The 9,698-nt window shown below is 44.3% G+C and overlaps 1 protein-coding gene across 2 annotated transcripts in view; it reads right to left on the reverse strand.

Moving 5' to 3' along the window:
• Bfsp1 (beaded filament structural protein 1, in lens-CP94) overlaps nucleotides 1-9,588 on the reverse strand; it is an 88,692-nt gene extending 79,104 nt beyond the window's left edge. For both annotated transcript variants that reach the window (XM_030246932.1, XM_011239261.3), the window contains exon 1: nucleotides 9,319-9,588. The gene's annotated coding sequence lies outside the window, so the exon portion shown is untranslated. The remainder of the gene's footprint in view (nucleotides 1-9,318) is intronic.
• Nucleotides 9,589-9,698: the final 110 nt, after the last annotated feature.

Below are 9,698 nucleotides of genomic sequence, written 5' to 3' on the forward strand. Positions count from 1 at the left end.
TTTCTCTTATGCACAGAAAGAACATAGGCTCCCCCTTAGTTCCCCATGCATGCATGTGTGTGTGTGTGTGTGTGTGTGTGTGTGTGTGTGTGTACACATACATATATAGGAAGAAAGGAGACAAACAAGTCTTAGGAAAGGGGTGGCAAGAGAGGGTGCTGGGATAGTAGGAACAAGGTACATGAAGTATGTGGCCAGTTACTTTGTGGCTTCTTCTTTCTTCCACCCTTCTCCGTTGACCTTTACCAACTCCTTCCCTTCTCTGTCTTGCTCCAGCCTCACTCACTCTGGCCCATAGGTTTTTTTTGTTTCTCATTATGGATGGTTGTGAGCCACCATGTGGCCCCTGGGATTTGAACTCATGACCTCCGGAAGAGCAGGTAGTACTCTTAACCGCTGAGCTATCTCACCAGCCCTACCTTTCCCCCTTCAATCCCCAAACACTAGTTAGGAGAGAAAAAAGGACAGAAGGGAAGGGGCCATCGTTATTCTTCGGGTACTTCCTGCTGATTAGGGATGTTGAGTTCCTTGGGGCAAGGTTGGTCTTCTCCATCAGGATTATCTAATTTCTTCTTCTTGTGTTTTTGTGCACAACTTCTTGGTGAACCACAACCAATTGCATCTGACCACCAACCAGCCAACAGCTCTCAGGGGCTCTACATTCATATAGTCTCTAAAAAGTCCCCAGAACTCACACACTCCCAGATACTATTTGCAGCTGGCAAAACCACATTCCTGCCAGAGCACAAGGCAAATCATAGTCAGCTGCTGCAAAGTTTCAATCCCATTCCTGGGATTAAAAGGAAAACATATAGTCTGTATTTTTTATCGAAACCAAAATTCTCACTACAAAATATATGTATGATAATGCCATAATTTACCAATTATTTAGCATGCTAGCTAAAACCTGAGTATGAAAAGAACAATATAAAAAGAAGATAATATAACTATAAACACACAGTGTACAACTGAGGCTATGCCTCAGAATTTTTTATTAACCCTCCTACTTCCTCACCACATCTACACAGCCCTACATGGTCACCTTGGGCCTGTCTCACTAGGGTCCATGAATCCCCACTAATCAGGCCCTGCTGTCTTCCTTCTCTTCTTTGAACAGGCCAAGCTAGCTTCTTCCTCCATCTAGGGTGTCTCCTCACCCAAGATCTTTCCATGGCTGTGCCCTTCATGGCATTTAAGTGTCATTAAATAGAACTTTTTTGTCACCCTCATCTCTCATGGACTGAGTTTTATCAATGGTGTCTTTTCTACCCACAATCCTGTACTTTCTGGTGTAGTTATTATGTGTTGAATTTTGATACTAAAAGGCCAGAGGAAGAAATCTTCTATCATTCCAATCTCTAGACAGAGCAGGCACATTGCAGGTACAAAACAAATACTGAATAAAAGTAGTGGTTTGTTTTGAAAAGCAGACGGGTCATCCTCACAGTATCTTCAAACATCTGCTTCCCCTTTTCCAAAGTCACTCTGCTGGGCCCTTTCCATAGATTTAGGCTGGTTTCTCTCTCTCCTCCATGTCTTTCTTTTCGCTGTCTTCCAAGTTAACTCCTTGACTTCATCTTTCACAACCCTTTTGGGTGGATAGCTCCAACAGCCCTTCTGCTGACTGGCTCAACTGGTCTAACGGTGTTTCTGTCCTCAGCTTCCTACTGCTCTTCCAGCCTCTCTGAGAATGTTTGCTACACTCGCATCTTGTTTCTGCTTGAGCTTATTTAGCTTGGTGACTCTCACTGTGCCTGAACTTCATTTCCATCTTTCTCTTGACCAGTAGAGTCACGAGTGTCTTAGGGTCTTCACCTACCCATGCTTACGAGAAATGGGGCTAATCCTTGGAAAGACAGGTGAGGATGAATGTTCTAGGCTGGGAAGCCAATGATGAGTCTTGAGTGGTCCACAACCACTCACTTCAACTGGGAGGTCCCGCCCCTGCCAGATGACTTCCGGTCCTCCCACTGCTTCAGGATCTAACATCAAGTCCTCAGAGGTAGAGGGAAAGCTCCGGGCCAATGTGGCACGCCTGCAGGTATTGACATCAACTCCCCACAGCCCGGCAGAGACCCAATGTGACAGCCAGGAGGACGGATGTTTTGTAGGTTCTGAGGGATTCCTGCCCTGCAGTCCCAGTATGGGAGGCTAGACCAACAAAGAACAGTGAGACAGGGAAAATGGGATTTCCACCAGAGAGTTCAGCATGACTGGGCTGTTGCTATGACAACCCTTTCTTCTTTCCACTTGCCATTTCACTTTCTTCCATCTTTGGTACTTACTTATCAACCATATCAAATAGTTGTTTCCCATAAAATTACCTCTGAGCTTTCAGGAGTGCATTTACACTTTTATGTCAAAATTTCCCAGGGAATTGTTATTCCCTTCATTCCAATCCTTGACTTTATAATTTGTGACTGTACCCAACCCTTGGGCTCTTCTGCATTTTGGAGAGTTTATCCTGAAGCCAAATATTCAATTTCTTTATTTGTCCCTTTATGAACTTTTCCTAGCTTATCTTTCTTCGGAAAGGCAACTATTGAATCAAAACTATAGAACATAGCATGCTTAAGGAAAAACAGGAAGATAACAAAAATGAATGTTTCCCCACAATCCAAGATATACCACGGAGTGAATCAATACAAACTATAGACCTGTGTGTATTGCTAAGACCAAGCATACCTTTTAAATACTTCATAAAGGTTTGGAAGTTTTGTTCTTGATTTTGTTTTTTGGTGTTTTTGTTTTCTATTTTATGGTTCCTCATGCAGCCCAGGTTGACATCACACTATGTTGCTAAAAATGGCTTTGAACCCCTGATCCTCCTGCCTCTACCTCCTTAGAACTAAGATTACAGGTTATGTTCTACCATGTCCTGTTTATGCGCTGCTGTGTAGTAGTAAAGATGAAAACCTTATCTGTTCCCGTTCTAGCTCCCAAGTAATTGACACAAAGGCCCATGTTGTTTATTAGCAAGCTTTAAGCATTATGACTGGGCAGCTATTCATCAATTCTAATCCTCTATGTATTTATTTTCCAGCCGAGTGGTCCTGTGCCTTCAATCCAAGTTTCTCCCTGGCTTGCTCAGCTCCACGTGTGTCCTCATGGTGAATCCCTTGGCAATCTCATCAGGACTCCTCCTGGACCCTCTGCCCCATGGCCACCTCTTCTCTTCCTAATGGTTTCATCTCTTCTTTCTCCCTCCGGGACCCCTGGCTAGGAATGCAAGTCCAGCCTTCCTATCTCCTCTGCCCAGCCACAGGCTGGTCAGCTCTTGATTAACCAATCAACAATAATTGGGGAACATTCTTTACATGTCAGATACCAGGAGATGGTTTAATAATTATGTCAATGCTAGTGTTCCGAGTGTAACCAGATCTCTGGGCACAGAAATCAGCAACTGAATATACAGTGTACAAGGCTAACCCCCACCACTGCTGGGTATCAAACCCAGGACTTCCTGCTGTAAGGGTCCATGATTCGCAGAAGAATGATACCCTGAACTCAAATAGTATGTAAAAGCAAAGAGTGTTTATTCTGCCGAAGTCCAGCATGCTGGGGTCTCCCATTCAAGATGGAGACAACCAAGTGAGCTTGAAGGCCCAATTTAAAGCACATTAGGGGAATTCCAGGGTAGATGACCTTTATCTTGCTCCATCTCTAGGGACATTCCAGAACCTTTACAGGACATGAGGGCTGGAAACTGTTGCTGACCCATTGCTCTTGCTTCAGGTGGGGCAGCTTGTGATGGCAAGGCTGCTAGATTCTGACTAGCTGCCTGAAGCCTGGGGTTTTCCCTAGTAACTGACTTGCCTGGGCTTGCCCAGATCTTAGGCCTAGTCTTCTGAACTGCCAATTGGAAGCCTGTCATGGAGTTAGCCTAGCCTTCTTACTGTATTCCAGGCAAGCATTCTATCAACTGAGCTACATCCCAGCCCTGGGAGGTTTTTAAACGTAGAAGCAGGGCAACGTGACACCTATTTTGGTCTAGGAATTGTGGGATAGCTCACACAGGGCTTCCTTTTCAGAGCACCTCCCAGTTTCCTGGAACCCTAGCTTAAGAACTTGAACTTGAGGGCAGTGTGCACATGGGTTCTAAAGCACTGGCTCTCAGCCTTCCTAATGCTGCGATCCTTTCATACAGCTCCAGGCTGTGGTAACCCCAACAAGAAAACTACTTTGGTTGCTACTTCATAACTATAATTGTGCTACGGTTTACGAATTGTAATGTAAGTATCTGCATTTTCTAATGGTCTTATGCAACCCCTGTGAAAGGATCATTTGACCTCCAGAGGGTCACCAGGTTGAGAACTGACAATCTAGGGATTATAAACAAGTTTTGAGAGTTGGCACAAAAGTTAATCTTTCAAGAGTGGAAGGAGGTTTAATATTTTTTTTATATATAAAAATCATAGTAGTGGGCTGGAGAGATGGCTCAGCGGTTAAGAGCACTGACTGCTTTTCTAAAGGTCCTGAGTTCAAATCCCAGCAACCATATGGCCCCTCACAACCATCCATAATGAGATCTGACATCCTCTTCTGGTGTGTCTGACATATAATAAATAAATAAATCTTTAAAAAAATTTCATAGTAGTGACAATCCTTTGTGTCTTTCCTTTCCAGTTTGGGCCAGTGTTGTAGAATATATTTAATCTCAATCAGGGGCTTCTCTCTCTTTATTTAACTAATAGTTTGAAATTAACGGCTGAGCAAGGTCACATTGTACGCATATTCTCAGGAAGCAACCAGGCCTGGGGGGGTGGGGGGTAGGGGGGGCGGGCGGCAGCATTTAGTATTACAATACAAGCAGCCTCAGACCAATCTATCACAGGCCAGGCAGAGGCCTCCCTGTCTGTTGCATCTTGATGGACCCACAAAGGATTATTAGAAAAAGTGTTTACTTGTCCAGGAGGTGGAGACTTGAGAATACACCATCAGTGTCCATGATCACACCCACCAGAGCAGGTTCAGGAAGCATGAACCTCTTGCATAATGACAAGTTCCACAAGTCTGGGCCAAAGAAGTAAGTATGGTCCACATCAACGTACGTTTGTCCAGAAAATGAAGCTAGAGATATCACCAAACAAGCCACATACTGCCACCATCTACAGGGAAGGCAAGGTGAAGAGGAAGTCCTCAAAAGCCCAAGACCTCAACCATCGGGGGGCATGAGCATCAGAAATTGACTAATCTGGTAACTGTGTCCCTACTACCTCAAAATTTACAGTCAACATGGAAGAAAACTAACAGCTGAGTAATCAAATAAACTTAGAAACTGCAAACAAACAAACAAACAAACAAACACAACAACAAAAGCCCAAAACAAAACCACAGAGGGATACCTGGCCAAGGAGGGGCTAAGAATCAGTGGTCACATCTGTTGCAGCACATTTTACTCTATTTTTTCCTGGTAGTAGCACACTGTTATCTAAAACCACACAGATCTGTTCAACACTTAACATCAAAGAGTGACTTTTACTGTGACATAAAGACCAAGAGATGCCAAAGCCTTAGGACTCAAGACAGATCTTTCTATCTATCTTCCTCCCTTCCTTCCTTTCCCTTCCCTTCCCTTCCCTTCCCTTCCCTCTTCCCTTCCCTTCCCGCTTCCCTTCCCTTCCCTCTTCCCTTCCCTTCCCGCTTCCCTTCCCTTCCCTTTTCCCTTCCCTTCCCCTTCCTTCCTTCCTTCCATCTTCTTATCTACCTGGCATCTATTCATGCCCAATAAATTACATTCACACCATATTTTCTACAACTTCCTTCAATCTTTTTGCCAGCAAATACTTCATCGTGTTAAAAACACAAATCAGATTAGTCAATTTATGATGCTCATGCCCCCTGATGGTTGAGGTCTTGGGCTTTTAAGGACTTCCTCTTCACCTTGCCTTCTCTGTAAACCCAAATTGTATCCATGTGTGGCAGTCACTTACTTATCTCCCAACAGCCATTTTTTCTCTGTGCCTGTTTCTAAGCAGAGCACACTGCTAGCCAGAACACGGGAAACGTCTCATCGATGAAATTCTGGTGAAAGTGAAGGCAGAAATTCTGGGAAGTTTCTTTTTTAAAAATGAAAAAAAGTGACCTTTCCACATTTTTTTCATTCTCCTTCTTCTCATCAAGAAAATGGAAGAGATAGCTGGTGCTCCGGCCATTTCTAGGACATTTGGCGACTCTGGGAAAGGGATCTCCATTCTCAGAAAACAAATCATAACACCAAGCTGGAACTAATTGTCTCTGGACGCCTTTGATATGCAAAGTATGTTTCACATATCAAAATTCAATAATGGCTTACACCACTATTTTTTTTTTTCACATGCTAAGAATTGAACTCAGGGTCCCATGAATGTGAATTGCCCTACCATTAAGCCACATCATTAGCTTTTGAAGTCTTTGCAATATAGGACTTTCAAAAAAAAAATACAAGCAATATACATCCATTCTCTCATTAATACTATATATGGAAGATCTATCCAAGTTATCATCTTTTATTGCAAAAGAAAACCTCTAAGAATACAATCATTTCCACATACACAATGTAGAGTTTGGACTTAAGACTAACCACAATAGGAGATTTCCTTATTTGGCCCTTTCTGAGATGTGTACTAGCTTATATATACAAGGAACAAGGAATAGGCTGGTCACTGAACACTGTTGGTGATGACTGTACACTGGGAATCATCTGAGTGGCTATCAGTGGGGACATATTCAATAAATGGATAGTCATGCTTATAGCAGTTGCAAGTAATGATAAGGAAAGGTCACCAGGGCAATCATGAGTTGCATAAAGCAAGCTATAGATCATTTACACCCAGCATAAAACCAGTCATCAGAATACTAACGCAAATCAAACACACACAGGGTGTATTTAAAAAGGCAGAAGTGGCGCCCACACCAGTGGTTACTCTGAGGGCACTGGGAGTGGAAGGAACAGCAAGTGCCCATGAATCCTTTTGTTGCAGTTCAAATCTTCCCTAGGGAGAATATACATTTTACTCATGTGACTAATATCATTTTAAAAGACTACAGATATAAATAAGCAACGAATATGGGAGAGATGAATTTGTAGTGGAAAAATAACAGCGAGATCGAAATAGTTTTCTCTTAGGTTTTGACAGGGTTATGACCCCTGGCATAGGCGTTTTCTCCTGACTATTAGTCCGAAGCTCTCTGAGGTCTCACTAGTATATAATTTATTCTTCTCTGCTACTCATATTAGTGAATTCAAATGAAATCACTCCTGTGTTCAAAGATCCAGTGCCCAAAAACTTTCTAAATGAGACAAATGGCACCCACCCATCTCCTATTCACTGACATTTATGCCTTGCTGAGCTGCTGTGATAGACTGACTTACTGTAAACAGAACAACAGCAACTTCTCATGGTTCTGTAAGCTTGGGAAGTCCAGTATCAAGGGACCAGTAGATTCAGTGTCTGGTGAGGAACCATCCCCTGCCCCACCCCAGGGTTTCTCTGTGTAGCCCTGGCTATCCTAGAACTTGCTCTGTAGACTAAGACAAGGCTGGCCTCGAACTCAGAGCCCTGCCTGCCTCTACTTCCCAGTGCTGGCATTAAAGGCGTGGGCCACTACTGACCGGCAGAACCATTTCTTTATTCATACACTGCGATCTTCTCCCACTCTTGTAAGCTCTGACCTGACAACCTAGGTTAGCTTAAAGACCGACTTTCAAATAGTATTACATCACATTGGGAATTAGGTTTCAACATTTGGTCAATATAGCATTTTATTAAAATTTGATCCTTCTCAGAATGAGAAGAATAAAAATAGCTAGAGCAACTGGGGGTAAATGTGGGGGTTAAAGTTCGGTGGGAGTTCATTTGAGGTTACGGTGAGCAGATACATTAATTTGTCTGACAAATCCTAAACCATCTTCAGATACTGGCTCACTTAGGAAAACATTTATTAAACATGTAGCACATTGATGGGCTGGGCCCCTTCATGTAGAACGCACCCCAAATTTCTGTCTTTCTGGGACTCCCAGTTTGATCTGGGAACAGTGGCAAATATATTAAAAAAAAAAACAGTTCATAGCCACAAAACATCCATGAAAGCCCAAGAAAGGTGTCCCCTCCCCGTTCCCTGATTTCCATGAAGTTAATGATTATGGAAAGACATAAAACGGATTCGCTGGAAATATGTCAAAAAAAAAAAAAATCCAGGCTGGCAGGTGATAGGAACACAGTTACTGGGCAAATCCATAAGGAGAGGGAGTGAGGCTAGAGGCAGAGGAGCCAGAGAGACTTGCTTAAGATTCTGGAAGAAGCTGGGTGGTGGCGGCGCACGCCTTTAATCCCAGCTCTTGGGAGGCGGATTTCTGAGTTCGAGGCCAGCCTGGTCTACAAAGTGAGTTCCAGGACAAAAAAAAAAAAAAAAAAAAAAAAAAAAATCTGGAAGAAGGCACAGAAAATTTTATGCAGTAAACAGCATTCTTGTATTTGGACAGGATTGTGGAGGACGAAACACCAATGATAGGTTGAACCGTCCTTAAATGAAGTCTCATTTAGTGGGGTCAGAGTCCTGAGCAGAAAAAAACAAAAAACCAACCCCAAAAAAAAACAAAAATAAGCCAGAAGGGTTCGGGCTGCAGCTGGATGTAGGTTCTTTCTCTTCAGTGTGATTACCAATTATTAATACCAAAGACTTGTTAAAAGGGCAAACTCTTAGGTTACATTCTAGGTGCACGGAGCCAGAACTAAGAAATCTTTGAGCAAACTCTCCAGGTGATTCTGACGCCACTGCCGTAGCCTGCCAAACACCCCGTGGCAATGCAGTAAGGGATTAGAATTGCCACGACTTGCCTTTAATCTTAAGAAAGAAACAAAACCCTTAAAACTAATGGGAACCGCGGTTTGCTACCTAGGGTAGATTTTTTTTATATAGCGCCCAGAAAACAGAAACAAAGAAAAACAACGATCATGTTGCCCAAAAGCCTTCTTAGATAATTAAGACTTTTTTTATAGAGATCCTGATGTTCTCGTTGCCTAAATTCAGTTCAAAAGTGAGGTGATCATCCCACGTCTTACGAGTTCCTTTTATTCGCTACAAAAACACCCGGAGAAAACAAGGCTAGGATTGCGGGTGGCCCTGTGGAAGCAGTATTTCCGTGCAACCGCCCTTTAGGAAAACACAATTCCCCAATGAGAAACCCCCAAGCGCAGCGGCGGGGCCCGGCCCACAGTCCCGGGCCACGCGGCGTCCCCCACGCACCCCCCGCGGGCCACTGGGCCTCCTCCCAGCCCGCTCAGAAGATAAACAAATCACTCCTGTTTTCCAGTCCTGGAATAAGCGCTGACTCACACAGCACTTTGATCAGCCACGGTCGCCTCAGGAAGGAGGAAAACTGTGCAGATTTTTCCCTCTCACGCGACGGCCCGAAGTGCCGCGCTGACCAATCAGGACTGGGTGGTGGGAACAGCACCAAAGTAGGTAAAAAAATGCGGGTCGCGGTCCCTGAGAGCCGTTTTGAGAGTTCTCGTCGCCAAGCAGAGCACCCGCCCACCGGCATTCGCCCCGCCCACTCCGCGCCGGGGCCCCGCCCCTAGCGGCGCGCACACCTGGCCAGGTGGCGACTTCCATGTATGGGCAAAGGCCGCGCGGTAGGCGGGGCATCGCGTGGTCCCGCCTCCAGGGCAGGGCCAGATTCCCCGGAGCGTCCTGTGTCCACCCTTCACGGAGCA

This window comes from Mus musculus, chromosome 2 (genome assembly GCF_000001635.26).
Source record: "Mus musculus strain C57BL/6J chromosome 2, GRCm38.p6 C57BL/6J".
Taxonomy (NCBI): domain Eukaryota; kingdom Metazoa; phylum Chordata; class Mammalia; order Rodentia; family Muridae; genus Mus; species Mus musculus.